Genomic DNA, 16554 nt, shown 5'->3' with positions numbered 1-16554 from the left:
GCCTATTGGGAGCCTAGGGTCATCACTGACATCCTGGGGGAAAACAACAGTATTAGAAAAAAAAAAAATCCATGTAAAACTTTTATCCCTTTGATTGTTCACCTTCCTAACGAATTAGCTCTGTCTGTTGAGTCAAAAATCTCATCTGATCACATTTTTTCACACACTCACATACTTTATCCCTTTCCTGCCATGCTCCAGCCACCTTAACCCAACAGCAGTCCACAGTAATTTTCCTTGTATCCTGTATTTCCTCACTATGACTTGTACCCAATACCCTTTGTTGGCATCACCCTGGAAAAAGCACCTAGAAAGTACTAAGAGGATAAATGGAAACAGCCTGAGAAGGGGGAAAAGGTCTTTGCAGAAGCATGATTCCCCATCTCCCCATGATGTGTTTAGCATCTTCAAAACATTTCCTAAGCCCTTCAAATGAGAATAATATATAATTGGTTTGGTTAATTAATTATTGTTTATGAAATTAATAACCAGAGCCAGTTGTGGATTAACAGCAGTAGCTGAAATAATAACTTTGGACATTCGTCTCTAGGTTGGTAGATACAGGGATTGCAGTTATTGATGTTGTTTGGCTGTCGATTGTTTTCTTTACCATGAACTCCATTGTGGGATAAATAAGGTCAAGCAAACCAAGTGTCATAGACTCAAAATGTGAGTGACTAATGAAAGAACAGAGTTATTGATTTGCATTGGGCAGAAGTAATTTTTGTGTTAAAACCTTGGCATACCCATTCCTTGAAAAGCCAGTTGCACTGAGTGTCATCCAAGATAGTCTGATACACAGCTGAGAGCATGCCAGATGCCAGTCACTCAGGGGACTAAATCTTTCCAAAAGATTATTTAAAGATTTTATGGATTTACTAATATGTATATAAATATATATGCCATATAACAGATTTGTTGCATGAGCAGCAGCAACTGATTTCTAACACTTACCTCTAGGTCATCTTTCATGCATATGTACATACAATACCAATTACACTTCGTAACACTTGAAATAGAACCAGTAAATGTATGTGTAATTCATCAATGAAACAACACAGATTTTTCTAGTGACGCTTGACCCTATATTTTTCTTTCCTCTGTTTCTATTGTGTTCATTCATCATGTTATAGATCCATTCAAATCATAAACTCTTGAGGGTAACATCTGTGTCCTTAATTTGTTTCTGAAAAACCCAGTGTACTATTATATACATAATAAAGAACAGCACTTTTCCCAAAACCTGTGTAACCCTCAATACAACCAAACCCAAGGTTATTCACTTGGCTGAAACTGTGTCATTGAAGCACAGCAACCAAGCTAAGAAGACTAAGGAGACTTGAAGACACCAGCAAGGGGGTGAATAATACAGAACCAAAGCTCTGTAAGCGATGTAGTATTTTAATCACTTGTGCTCAGACACTAAACAGCTCTGCAATATAATTCAACCAGTAAATGCCTGAGACCTATAAAAATATCAAACAGCTTAAGCCCCACTGATTTCAATGGCTACAGGAAGACAAAATATCTTGTGGATGGAGCTCTACAACCAAAGGCTAGAAGCTTAGGACTCAAAATATGTTAAACTAATGGGTATTTGGTATAACAATCTGGTACAGTTCGGTGGAAAAATCCCAGGTTTATTTTGATTTAACACCTCTGTGAGTGAGAACAGAACTAACGTCGTTCATTTTGACTGGTGACTGATCAAACAGGGTAGAAAAGGTATCTGTGTGAAGCTTTAATACTTTCACACACATAACTCCTCTGGCTCCACTGTGGTACAATTCTCACAGCTCACCACCCAAGGACTGCTCACCCGGAAATTTTCCAGAGGAAGGCTGGTGGCAAAGGATGAAAAGATGAGGCTCAGAGAAGCACATGGCAGAGGAGGATCTTCCCTGTGATTTTCTAAGGCCCCCCTCAGGGTCTTTCTTAACTGTATGTTAAGGAAGACATCTCCTCCCACTTTGAGAAATCCTGCTCAGAAGTCTGGTTAGCCGTTTTTAAATCATCGCTTGTGAAACTGATAATCAGTTTCCACCCTTCCACAAAACCTCTTCCCTTGCGACTGTGGTGAAGTGAGGTGACTATGAGATATTTGGATGGGATAACTCTCAAAAGCTCTGATATGAAGCAAGAGGCTTCTCCTCCTCCATGGCCTGCTCACACCACCCTTAAGCAACTGGGGGCTGGAGCAGAGGGGGAACAATTGGGACAGAACAACAAAGAAAGTGACTGGGGTTTATTTCCTAAAAAAACAATCATAAGAAAACTACTCTTTTTTTTTTTTCCGTGTCAGCATTTATCAGGCTTAGACAGAATTGGCAACTTGAAGTGAAATGGTATCTTATATCTTGTTACATCGTTTTTGTCCTATGCCTTGTCACACCATTCATTGAGTCTCCACATGGGTTAAATTAACAAACAAGCAAATAGACAAACATTAAAAAAATGTGAGCTGAAAATAAACTGTGTTAAGGCAATTATATTTTGTTTATGATATAAAGATATATTGCCAACTACTGAGCTTCTTGAGCCCAACACCCTTGTCTTTGCCATCCCATGAAAAAAAGGAAGAGTAAAGACAGACAGTTGTACCAGGAGACAGACAATAAGATACTCTGTGCATCTTGATGTGTGAGGTAGCAAAACTGCAACTGTATATATGCCCAACAGCTCCAGGGTGAATATTAAAAAGTCGGCTTTGTCCCCACAAAACCAGAAAAGATACTCATCAGATTTTCAGAATGGCAACAGTGGCAATGAAAAGATCTCGCTTCCCAGATATCTTTCTGAGATGACATTGTGTGCAGTGGGTTTTGCTATTAGCTGGTGTCTAATGTGATGAACCGGTTATGAACTCTTCATCCATCATCTAAGCTAAGAGAACACCCAGATGACCCGGTAATGAACAAGATAGGGTGGTGGAGTTTTGCCCCCCTCTTGTCTCAATCTTTCTCTGACTCATTTTCAGGATTTCTTGTCTGACCTTGTTGGACAAATTTTACAACTCCACCGTGGAAGGTTACAAGACACCAGGGCTTTTAATACCAAGCGCAGGGTTTCCTCACCCTACCAAAGTTAGCTAGCAGTTCCAAGAAATAAATGACTTTTGCTGGGCTCTTAAATAATATGATTTGCATGCTTGAAATGAGATCGCCAAAGTAATTGTAGAATATTGCTTGCCATTACAGTCATTAAAAACAGGCAGATGTAGGATCACTCTCATGGAAAACTTTCCTGCTGGGTTTTCATGGAGATAAGTGCACAAAATCCACTTCTGAAAAGATGTTGAATAGAATGAATTTGCCATTCACTGACTGTCTGATGATGATTTGCTTGTTAATTGGGAGTTTAGGCTTTAGAGAAACCTTAACAAATGTGATTGCTAAATTTTGGAGGTTTCCTCCCTCCTTTGCAAGCCATCTTTACAGCTATAAATTATTCTTTCATTGTATGGCATTTTAGTAGAGATTTGTCAGTGGGGAAATATGGTGTTACTCATTTTCATAGGGGGACTTTCAAAGGTATTTTCAACTCCATTGGATGGCAAGAGCATGTTAATTTAATTCATAAAGGTGCTTAACTCCATGCTTAATTTTAAGCACACACTTAAATCTTAATGTCTTCTCAGTGATTTCAGCAAGTGATTAAATGTAAGCAGTGTTTTCCCAGCAAGCAGTGTCTTAAAAAGCTACGTCACAAGTAGCTAATTATTTACGTTGGTGGGGGGGAGACTCAGACAAAAGGAGATGCACCTACAAAACTGAACTCAGCTAGAAAGCATTTAACCAAATGTCTGCTCAGTGTTCATCTGGGAACCAGTTACTTGCCTGGCATAATCCCTGACATAGGCATCCCTATTAGAGTGCTGGGACACCATCTCATTGCACTCTGTGTCAGAAATACCATAAAGCAGTAGTCACCGAAGCACAGACTGGGTGCACACATGCTGCAGTAAAAACATCCAGCCTCTGCCTTTGAGCATCTTCTTAAAAGATAAAACAGGAATTCAAGTGGGGAAAAAAAAAAAAAAAAAACCCACCAAAAAAAAACCACACAAACAAAACCAGAACCAACCAAATGACATGTTCGTTGCTTATGGGCGAAATTACAACCAGAGTGAATTGTGTTGGAGGTTCGTCACTGATGCTGTGCAGGTCAGGATCCAAACCTGGGTGATACTGATGCCTCTTAGGCAGCCTCAGTGTCTTTACCTCAGAGTACCTCTTCCAGGCATAGGTGTCTGGGAAACGGAAAAAGCTTTTGTTCTAAGGGCGTGGAGCCATGAATTAACTGGTTAAAGCTGGAAAGCTGGTATTTACTGAAGACTGTGACTGAAAAGAGCATTTCCAAAGCAGAAGGAGGAGAAGGAGCCATGGGGTGGCTGTGAAATTATTTTGCTACCTCTTAAAGCTGCTGTACCTGATGCCATTTGCTTTCCCAGTGCACCCAGGCCAGATCCTGACCCCACCCATCAGCCAGCTCCCTCCCACAGCCTCAGAAACCCTTTGAGCTCCAGAAAAGGGATAGAAGGCTTGGGAATGTGCCCCTAAGGATCCACACATGCCAACACATCAGAGATTGCTGAGAGCAGGAAAAGATCAGTCAAAAATAGAGGGTTAGCAGAGGCAAAACTGCTGGGTTTCTTGGGAAATAGATCTTTCCTCTCACTTTGGGAGGAGGGAAACTAATTTCTGAGCTACAGCACCAACTGTCCCAGGATACAGTCTTCACTGCAGAGCCCTTCTTCACCACTGCCTGCAGGACAAACCCAGTCCCTGGATGTTCTGGGCTTCCAGGCAAAATGAATAGTTCTGCCTTACAGTCACTGCCTGCTCCCCATTTTGGAGATGGAGAAACTGAGTCTCAGGGAGCTGAAACAACTCACCCAAGGTCAGTAGAAAAGACAGAAGCAGAACCCAGGAGTCCTACTCGCCCCTTTCCTTCTGCTGTAACCACTAAATTCCGCAATCAATAATGAATCTGTTATGGTAGACTCATATTATATCTAATGTCAGGGGGGAGAAAAAAAACGAAGAAGAAGAAAAAGTGAAGAGAAGAAGTTGTAATAAAAGCATATAGGATAGAGATATACATTTCTCTTTAGAGCAATAAATCTTTCCAAAAGGAAGTTGGTTAAAATTCTTTACGTTAAAAAAATGAGGTCCACGGGGACTCCAAATTTCAGTTCGATTTTTAGCTGAGGCATTTTTTTTCTTTATCAAACACTTGGTGCTGTAATGTGATAAGGGCCCCATGCAGACCATAAAACTAATTTATCATCTGTAAGGTGTACAAAGAAAATGGTAACTGCCTGCTTGTCTGCTTGACATATGAGGTCATTTTTGCCGCTAGCTTTCTAATACTGAGCAATTTTATCAGCTATTTATATACATTAATTGTAGGCACCCATATGTTCACCGTTGTATTTAATAATGCATTGCATTGAATATGCATTCCTTAAGTTTTAGCATGCCGTGTGCATCTTTTATTTAACTGTTTAGTTTGCCTATTAAAGCCCATTATTAAGCTCTGCTGTGTAACCCTCTCTCTCTCAAGTGGATTTATGTTTCTTTAAATCTTGCTCACCATTTTGAAAGGCAGTGGTGTGAGCAAGGCCACCTCTCTCCTCCCAAAGGAATAGCAGCAAAACAAGCAAAATAAGGGCCATAGTCCACTTAATAATACTAAACAAAAAGGATTATTCAATGAGTCTCTTTCCTCAAGGGACAGCAACGTATTCGTGCTCTATGGTGTGCACACAGACATGGCTCTCTATCAATATAGGAAGGGAATTAGATGAGGGGCCTGATTCTGATGCCAGCTCAATCAACACCAAAGCTTTTGCTGCCTGAAACGAGAGCAGGAGCAAAGCTGACAACATAGGCATATATCTGCAGTATCCTGCTCTGAAAGATGGCTGAGGGACAAGAAAGCCTTTACCCTCTGCCACAAACTCCTGCTTGAGTCTAGGACCACGTCATATAATTACACACATTAACTCTGAACTGTCTTATTCTACGGTGCTTCACTGCTGATCACTACTCCTACAAGCAAGTGGAAATCAGCGGGAAAAACATTGGTAGACAGCAGCTCTGGGAGGGCACGTTCCTCCTCAGATCCCCCTTTCTCTGGTGTAGCTGCTTGCTTTTTCCTTTCAAATTCCTATACAGTTCTGGTATTACCTTGTGTCTGATCTATAGCAGCATCAAATAATTACAGCCCTTTGACAAGTCAGTGGAGCTGGATGGAGCATCCAGAAGGGAAGATCTTTCCATTCTGTCTCATGAAGCCTCAGAAAAAGGATATTATCCTGAGAAAGCCCTTTGTAAAATTGGTCGCCTTTCTGTAAGAATCCCAAACTTGTCTCACAGGTTCAAAAATTTCCAGCAGCTGGAGATATCCCTCTGAGTTATCCAAATGGTGCTCCGAACATCACATCCTAAACCGGGCAGTGTAGATCTCTGTTGCTGCCTTTTCAGGACAGGACTAGAAGTCTTCAACCATGTATCCTATGGACTGTACTGCCGTCAGATAAAAAGGAGCTGCTGATGGCCTCAGAGATAAACTCCAATGTTTTCTGGAGATCTGAGTTTTAATGTCCTGCTCATATTTCCAAGGAGCACAGGAAGACTAAATATTGACAAACACTAGTTTTCAGGCAGCCACAGATTTCTTATGGCATTCAAAAACATATCAATAGATATATTTGGGCAAGAAAAGTTTTCTCATTATGATTTCTTCCTTGTTGCTTTCCTTCAAGTCCTCTTAAACCTGAGAACCCAAAATTGCTCTTTAAAAACTTTGCAAATTACATCTCAATATAAAATGAATTTCCCAAAGGCTAAACTTCCAGGTTGTGTTTTTGAAAAGAAGATTCTCTAGCAATTGCGGCTGTCTTGGTAAGAGGCTTTTATTGTCTTCACCAGGTAATGGAAAGCCTAAGTGTAGTCGGTGGACAACAGGTCTGAAACAACAACGATGCATTTTGACAGCTGAGTACATCGGTGATCCTTTCCAGAGACCACAGTAAGAGCTTGTGAGTGCCTCAGAGCTCCACTAGCCTTCAGCCTCATATGTCAAATTCAAACAAACTTCTGGCTTAGGTCTGTGTGTGATTAAATGATGAAGAAGAACATTCTCCTCTAGGCATTTTGTTTAGTGTATTAAAGGGCTTTTCATCTAAATATTTTTTGTTTCATTTAGTGTCTATGAAGGGTGCTTGACAGATAGCCTCTGCCTCCCTGCAGAATAGCTGCCCAGCAACATCTGGAAAAGCTTCCTGACCATACTTCTCACCCACGTGTCTCAGCATCACTCAGGGGTGTCTCCTCAACAGTGGAAAAGATATTCTGGACACTATGCAAGCACAACATTCAATCTCAGGTAATTATACTGAGTGATTAGATAGCATATTTCACACCGAGATCTTAGAGCATGTTAAGAATAAGCATTGTGATTCACTTACAGAAGGAAGTGAGGGATGGGAAGGGAAACACTTTGCTCAGTGCAACACAGCTGGGTAGCAGCATCTGGCTCAGGCGTTGATCCAGAGCAGATACGGAATTTTAACCCTTCCTGAACTTTAGCCCTTCATCAAATTTACACTTTTCCTAGCAAGGATTTAACTTAATTTTTCCTTCTCTTTCTTAACTTTTATCTTTTATTAAATGCAACCTTAGCCCTCATCCATGAAGCGAGGCAGTTAGTCAGGGCTTATTCTATATTCCCTACCATATAGCTCATACGACCTCACTGACTCAGAGGTCTCCCCACTGCTCACCTCTCCTCGCTCACCCATGCCTGGAAAGGTGCAAGTGAGCACGCAGCACTCTTCACTCCTCTGCTCCCACATCCACAGTCCACAGGGCTGGAGATAAGCCGTAAGGCAGCTCTGACTCTCCTGCATGGGAGTAAAGCCTGAATTGAAATCTTTGCCACAACCTCGCTATGTCCGAGAAAGCAATCTACAAGATGAGCATAATAAATAACTGTTAAGAGGATTCTGCAGTGTTTTTAGGTAGTGAGTAATGAGAAGTCAGCGTTGGGTGTTTATAAGTATGATGAATCTTTAACAAAGGCTAGGTTAAAAATTATTAGGAGAAAGAAGGAAAAAAAAAAAGAGGAAAAAGGACTGTTTGTCTCTCACAAGCTGCCAACACCAATAACAGCAACCAGTCTGAACAGAAATGTTTAGGAGATGCTGCATTTCAACACAAGCCCCTGAAAGAAAGAGGTACCCTTAGAATTTAGTCTTGCAGTCCAATTACAGGAGACCTAGCAATTTTATGGTCCCAAAAAGACATCCTCTAAATGCAAAAGCAATCATTTTTACTCATTTTTTTCTTTTTATCCTCATTCTCCTGACTCCTGTCACATATAATTTTCTAGATGACATGTACATATAACCAACAGCAGCTATCTAATTTTATCGACGCTTTGACCTCTGTCCCTGAATGATCAATTAAAGGGCCCGAAGGGACAGGGGACAAGATTAGAGTGAAGGGCAAGGCCTAAAAAGCCCCGCTCCCCAGTCTAAGGCAGAAAGGCAGCTTCTTTATTGTTGGGTGTAGTTGTTGCTCCAGTCCTGTTACCTCTCTTTACCCTCAGCAGTAAGGTCTTCTGCAGAAGTATTGATCCTTCTTCACCTACAGAACTGAGCTGGTAAGCAAACTGTGATGAATTCCCAATGTTTTAAATCAAACTTATGGGATCTGTCTGTACTTTTCAGTTTGATCCTGCCTCTGACTGCTGTGACACTATGGAATATTGCTGGGGATTTAACACTTTGGCCATACTACCCACCTTCCATTACGAAAGGTGATGATTTGATTGGTGTCAATCATTCCTCAACCTGTCTCATGGAATTTCAGCCAGCATAACATTTTAAGGACTGACTTAATGAACCGGCTCTGCTGTTATTGTCACCTGTCACTTCCAGCTCACTGCCAGCTCACTGCCACTCAGGTCCCCTTCTTTCATAGGTTTTCTTACTTTCTCCCTCTCCCTGTTTTGATCCCAATATAAGATACAGCCTTCCCCACTTTCCAATCCCCTCCTAAGACACCGCATTTCTTAACCCTCTGACCCCATGTTGATAAATGAGGACGTCACCCCAACACTTTGCAACACCATGTGCCCTCCCCCAGGCAGTTCCCCTATACGCAAGCTGCTCTTCTCTGTGAAGTTCTCCAGCATTTCAGTAGAAGTATCCTAGTTTAGGGGTCTTATTTATTTAGGCTAAGGCTAGCACGGAGAAGGGAGCACATCCAGGTAGCTTTCAGTTTTCTGAGTTCAGCATTAACCATCATCTTGGATGATCAATGACCAAAGAGGTGATTTCACAAGATGAAAGCTACCAAGGGGATGATCTCAACAAAATCTAAGCTAACAAGCCTGTCTCTGAAAACGACTGTACTCCGTAAACAGCTGCACACCAAAAGCAATGAAAATACTGCTACAAGAGTGACCTGCATCCAACCTAAAGGGGGTCTGACATTAGTATAAATTAGGGCAACTTTCCAGATGTTCCTTCAGTAGCTACAACAAGCTCCTATATGTATATAGGCTTATATAAGGAAGCTATAGTAGCTACAGGAAACCTGTATATGTATATAAAGAAACTATAAACTAAGAGGAAAGATGAAATAGAAACTGGAAATATTAAAATAAACCCAAAGCAGAGCTGGTTTTAGCAGACTCCAAATCCAATTTAAACATCAACTTTTGTGTCACCTGCTTACCTTCTGACGAGCACTGCTGATTTTTCCCAGCACAAGTTTAGCTTTGGAATTAACCCTTCTGTCATGGATATTGGTGGCTATTGCTAAGTGAGGGTGAACTGTGGCTCCTGTGGTGTATGGGGAGGCATGGGCCATCTTTGGGGCTGGAGGAATAACCAACAGCAAGGTTCGGCTGAGTGGTGGCATTTGTCATCTTCTTCTGCTTCACATTTGACTTTTAAAAACATTGGAAGAGATTCCCATTTGGTGTAAATAAAACCAGTGGATCTGCATGAATGGAGGATCTGGGAAGCCCAGCTATGGTTTCCTGTACATGGGTAGGTATCAAGGGCAACTCCACCACAGAGAGATGGGTAAAATGACAAAAGAGAGATAAGAACCACACCCACCACCTCTGTCCTTCCCTGTGCCAAGGTAATGTGTGAAATATATTTCAGTATTACATCTGTTTTGTCATCTGGCTAGCCAGTGCAGACGCAGCCTCACTGATCAGCTGCTGGTGCATTTGTGTCTCAGTGTTTCATTTTCAGCATTGCAGGGAAAAATGAAATGTATCGATGTGCGTAAACTTCAATTAATGGGACGTACTTCCCCTATTTACGCTCAGGCCTTGGAAGTGTATATATTTTCCTACTCCACATTTAGAGTTTTCTATGATTTGCTCAGCTGTGTAAATTGCTGGCTTCTCCATGCAAAAAGTTGCACAAGCTAGTTTTAAAGTCAGCTTTTATGACGATGTGCTGCTTAGAACAGGTATTTGGGAGACAGGACTCCTGAGGCCCAAACTTGTCTTTATTCAACAGCAATTTTACAGTCCCATAACTCCATCCATTCCGGGTAAATCAGTCTCTGTTTCCAAGGTAAGAAAAAACAAGCCCTGCTGATCCCAGGTGTCTGAAGGTAGCTAACGGATTTTACTTGTTTGTGCCTCAGTTTCCTCAGCTGTGAAACAGGATTAGGTGGTCAAGTTCTCCTGGGTGCGACGAGGTGATTTCTACGAGCGCTCTTCAGCACTCACAGAGAAAGAACTTTCCAGGACAGAAGCCCTTCTTAGAAGCAATAAGGTAATGAGCTGTTCTTGTGCTACATTTAATATATTTTTGCTGGTATACAAGGTTTGACCATGGGAAAAAAAAGGATAAAAGAGAAGAAAACAAAAGAAGAGTTGTTAATCACCTTTTACCTCCCTTCCTCATGCTGTCATTCAGTATCAGTTGCCATTGGCTTAACTGAGGGGACTACAGACCAACCTATGTATTTCAGGAAAGCAGTCACAACCCGCCTTCCAGAGCAGGAACTGCTTTTGCGCCTGGCATTGGATAGGCAAACACCAGACACTGTCTGTTGCCTGTAGGGCAAAAGTCTGCTTCTACTGAAACCAGTGGCCAAGTTCCTTTTTGCTCCAACAGTACCTAGAAACCACAGAAAGAAAAATAAGAGGGGGCATTTCTATGCCACACAGGAGAGTCAGTAGAGAGGCTGACTGAGCTTTTTGGGGTCTCACAAGACATATAAACACACTGCTTCCAGACATAACATGGTCACTGCACATATCTTGGGATGCACAGGACTTTGTCACACTGTGGAGATGCAGAAATGTGGAGTGACTCAGTCCTCTGATAGGCTGCAGGAGGAAAAAAATATTAGTTTGCCTAATTTTAGAAAAACAAACTGATAGGAACACAGACACGTGCACACATTCGTAGGCACGCACAGACATGAAGACAGAGAAAGAGGCTTGTGTTTTGCTGTTGCTCACAGAGGTGACCGTAGCACGGTGTGTCTGAAGCGTGTGGCCAGGAGGGAGGGTAAAGAACAGATGTGTTTGTTCTCTTTAATGCAGCCCCATTAGATGAGAACAGAACCAAATCCCACATCTCATCTGGCTTAAACCACCTCATCTGCCTTCAGGTACTTGGAAGAGGACGTACTGCTGCAAAGGTGTCAGCAGCAGAAGAGCATTGCCCTCCTCTGAAAAATGAGAGGTGCCTGCCCAGCATGGTGGCTTGGCTGGGAGACTGCAAGGAGACAGAGGGCTGGAGTCGGAAGAGTTGTTAGATAAATAAGGTGCTCCCGGTGGAATCCATTACCGGCTGATTAGGAGAGCTATTCGGGTTATCAATATCCAGATAAAGCACAGGCTGCGAGGAGGAACTGAAGCATGAAGGTGTCCTGCTGCTGCCTCCCCTCCAGAGCTGGGAGGACCCAGCTCCAACGGCTGTCCCTGGAAGCACCCTTGCTCCACTCCATCCCGTGCAGGGATGAAGTCCTCCATGCTTGCATGGTCCCTGGAGCTCTGATGGAGAGAGGAAGGGACCAGTGGCGTACAGTGGGTATGGGACGATAGCAATGGAGCAGGGTGGGGCAGGATGAGGACACAGCTTCCCCAGCATCCCACCATCAGCTGGGTGACTCTGAAGGAGCACAGCATGAAAGACCAGCCTGAAGTGGTCTTGCAAAAGCCAAGAGCTGCCCTCATTAAAAGGATCCAGGTCTGACTTTAAAAAATAAAAATAAAAAAAAATATCCTGCTTGGTCACTTTGATTAAAAACCACTGACCTGTCTGGAGCAGTTCATTTAAGGAAACAAGAAACAAAATTGATCAGGATTACTTTATTTCAACTGGCTTTAAACAGCAGTGTGTAGCAGCCATGCCACAGCATACCACTGCCTAGCAGTGCCTGCTCATGCAGCACTTTTTTGCAGGCTTTGGGAAATCAGGATTTAGCGGCAAAGCCTCAGACACATGGAAAGCTCAGCACAGATGCGGGGGTGCAGGTGGCCTTTGAGGTCATCTGTGAAGGTTTGCTCAGATGGGGGTCCAGGAGCCTGCCGGCCCTTTCCAGCAGACACTGCTGCCCTATAGTAGGCATGGGGGTAGACCCTGATGACCCTGACCCCTGATGGTGGGGACACATCACTATTCCCCAAAGGCGTGGAGCTAGTGGGTATGGGGCCAAGATGCCAGTAAGCCATTGCTGCAATGGCTTGTTTTGACCACTGCTTGTGATGGACTACCCAGAGCTGGTTGGCGGTGGTGTCCCTGCTATGAGCTTGCTTGGGGAGAGCACCCATCTCCCCAGGGGTGACTGAGACCATACCCAGGTCATTGATCCTCTAAGGCTGTACGGTCTGTACTCCTGCCTATGGGTTTTGCCTTAGTTTGGCTCTTTCAGGGCCCTTGTGCCTGCTGGAGTTGGTTTCTGTCAGCTCCCCTTCCCTGCTCTTTGTGTTGCCTGCCCACCTCTCCGTGCCTGGCTGCTCGCATCCCCGCCTGGCTTGTGGCGAACTTCACTGTCCAGCTAAAAGAGGCAGGGATGGCTGTTTCCTTCCACCTGATTATGCTTCTTTTTCCCCCCCTCTCCACCTCCCAGCCTCCAGCCTTATGCCCTGCTTGGAGCAGAGCAGTCTTGGGCTCTGCCTTCCCAAACCAGCCCATCTTCAGCGGGGTGGGGAGCCTTCCTCCCCTCCGCACGCCCCGTCCCTGTGGTGTGAGATGAATCGTCTGCCAATAAGCCCCACAAGCCCCGTCCTCCAGCAGCAGCTGCTAAGATGTTATCTGCCCATATCCCAGGCTGGGAGCCCCGACAGTAAGAGCAGCAGCATTTTGGAGAGTCAAACGATATACAAAGAGCAGAGACTGCATGCAACAAAGACTGCGGCACAGGAAAGGAAAGTTCAATACATCTTTATTTTGGGGCTCTACGGCTCCACATTCCCACCGGTCCTTCCTTCTCACTAAAGCCTTTTCCACACCCTCTGTGATCTCTGTTTATGTTCACCTGCTACCCAATTAACTCCCCGTTTAGCTGCACACCTGCAGTGGCTTTATCCTCAGACCACTGCACTGGAGCCATTAACCCTCTAGATTGCATTTGGCTCTGAAAAATACCCATCTGAATGGCTGGAGCATTCACCTGTGAATAGGAAATATGCTACAGTAGTTCGTGGCTGGTAAATATGTGACGGGGGAAAGAGAGATTGTGCTTTATTATCAATTGACTTGTGTCGCCAATGGGCTTTCTGTCATAATTGACTAATGCCACCCAGAGTGATATGTACTTCTGCTGATAGCTGCATTACAAGTTAACACTCCAGCACAGTATATGTTTTCATTCAATCTCTATAGGAGAAACTCATATATGGCAGCTGGCAATGCCCCGAGGGAAGAAATCAGCCGTCTTGGGACCGAGTGGAAGGCACTCGACTACAAACGACAGGAGACGAGGGAAGAATTGGGAAAGTCAAGGCAAAATTAGTCAGAGGAGATTTGGTGTGTCGCAGCATCTCCTGCTTGACGCACCGAACTTTTTGGAAGCAGCCAAAGAGCTGGAGCCACCCCAAAGCTGCAGAGCTGCTGTTGTTGGGGTTTGGTGGTTTTGTGGTTTTTTTTTTGTTTGGGTTTTGTTTTTTTTTTTTAAGGAGGAGGGGGAGGTAAGGCTAGTAAAACTGTAACTATTTGTTAACCGAAAATATGCTGCAGAGGGTGACGCATAGGACAGGAGATAAAGAGCCAGTGTTAGCAATGCAGCAGCAGCAGGTCCGGAGAGAGAGGCAGAAACTTCAGCATGGCCGGGGGAGGGCTGGGGGGAGAGGAGGCTGGAGACGACACTAGCTCAGAACAAAACCTGCTGATTGCAACCTGCTTGTTGGAGGAGGGAAAATTAACCTTCCTGATCTCTTGTAGCAGAGAAAAAAAAAAAAAGTACTCCAGACCAATGACATTTTTGCATACCTCCTCCAAACGCAAGCTTTCCCTTCAAGGGAGCCTCACAGTCTTGCCCTGTTGTCCCCTTCCCCAGGCTGCAGTACGATAGACCTCACCACCTCAGTCTGCTGCGATGCCCTTCATACAGCAGTGAGGAAAACAGGAAAACAGGGCTATGCCCTGATTCTGCCACAAGGCTTCTGTACATCGCCTCTGGGCAAGGCACTGACTTGTGCCTCAGTTTCCCTCTGTGCAAGGTGGAGAATGTTCACAAGGCTGGTTAGATGCTACTAAAAATCTGCAGAGTCTGAGTAGAAACTTCTGCAGAAATTATTGTTTAGGACTGGTAAGGCAGCCCAGGCAGAAGGGGAAAAGTGAGTTTAAAATGCTTTATAATGGCCTGTTGGAGAGCAGTAATTTACCTGTATCAATCTCAATGCTTCTCTTCCTCATCATTCCCTGCCAGAAGCTAGTCCCCAGCATGGGGACAGCACCTTTATGCATGTCCCCTGCTGTGTGAGCTCAACCTTTAGGAGACTCGAGTCCACCAAGGAGGCACTGGCTACCCCCAGGCTGATGCAGATGCCAGGGCACCGGACAGGGATGGACCTCCCCGTCTTACCCCACGTCCATCCCTCACCCACTGCATCCCTTCACCCGGGCGCAAACCCCTCCTCCCTGAGGAGCTGAGCCTGTTGCCCACCGCTGCTGCAAACCCCTCTGGAAAAACTTCTCAGCACCAGACGCTCTCTCCTCCTGCCCACATCCACCCACAAACACACACGCTCTTATCTCTCCCATTGCATGCACGGCGCCAACACCAGCTAAAAAAAAGAACAGAAGCAGGCCAGCTCTGCAGCAGATGGAGGACTGATACAAAACCTCGCCGGTCAAATGATCCCCCCCTCCCCTTTCCTCTCCCATTCCTCCCCTATAAGTGAGCAACAAAGAGGGGGAGAGGGAGGGGAGAAATGGCCCATTTTCCAGCTTGTGAGATGATTAGCACTGAAAAAGGATTTGCTGCACCAAAATATGCCTGGAGGTTGTGCAAGCACCAGCTGCCATCTAGTGGAAAGCGGGTCTGATTTGTCACCGGCAGACACTGCCTCATTTACCTCCGCAGCAGGAGGCGAGGGAAGTGTATTCTCCTAAATGTGTTAACTTAGCAGTGTTATACACTAGAAACAAATTAATATATAATTCTTCTGTGTCTTAAGGTCATTACTGCCGAGGCATAAATTAATAGAGCTATTCCAGTTAATTCATTTTGGTGTTTGCTTCTGCATGTCTGAGCACATATGTGATTGGGGCCTTCGTCTCGTTTCCGCTGGTGGAAATGATGAAGTCCTGAAAGAAGCTTTGCCATATTAGTGTCATTTTTAACCTAAAAGTCAGGGAGATGCAGGCTCTGCTGCTTTTTCCCGTTCACGTTCCTGCAAGGCAGGCTGCAAGCGTGGAGTTACTTTCTGAACAAATCCAAGATGAAACCGAAGGACACAGTATTTTTCCTCACAGATGTGTGTGTCCTATGTATAAGCAGGGCATTAGAGCACTCTTCTGAGAATAGCAAAGAAGGCTGTAACGCACATTATCCGATCACGGATGCATTAAGCTGTCCTACAGAAATATAGATGTTTTCCTTTCAGATCAGAGAGAGAACAGACATAATCAGTGGAGAATGAGACAGCAGCTTTAGTGTCCTTTTCCACTTCTTTCATTTCCATGTTTTTTTTCTCAGGACACATCCTGCTGGGCAGCACGCAGCCCAGCCACCCTGCTCTCCCGTGGCTGCATCCTCTGCTCTCTGAAGGAGAGGAGGGGGCTCAGCTCCTTGTAGGGCTGGACCATCACCCAGGGACCCCTTTTCTTCCTAACCCGTGGCCAGGGATATTTCAGACAAACACATTTTGCTGTTTTGTTTTGTCATTAAAATACGCTGGGGGAACGGTTTATTTGGTTAAGGGTAGAATTTCTCACCAGACTCCTAGGAAGAGGGAACGGGTCTGGTACTGGCTCTGCCCAGCGTGTGTGTTAGCAGTAGCTCCGTAGCCAGAGCACTTGCACATGAGTGGAGCACACAGCATCAAGCCCCTACA

This window comes from Phalacrocorax carbo, chromosome Z, assembly GCF_963921805.1.
Source record: "Phalacrocorax carbo chromosome Z, bPhaCar2.1, whole genome shotgun sequence".
Taxonomy (NCBI): domain Eukaryota; kingdom Metazoa; phylum Chordata; class Aves; order Suliformes; family Phalacrocoracidae; genus Phalacrocorax; species Phalacrocorax carbo.
The sequence above is the reverse complement of the archived record's forward strand: the minus strand, read 5'-3'. Positions refer to the sequence as shown.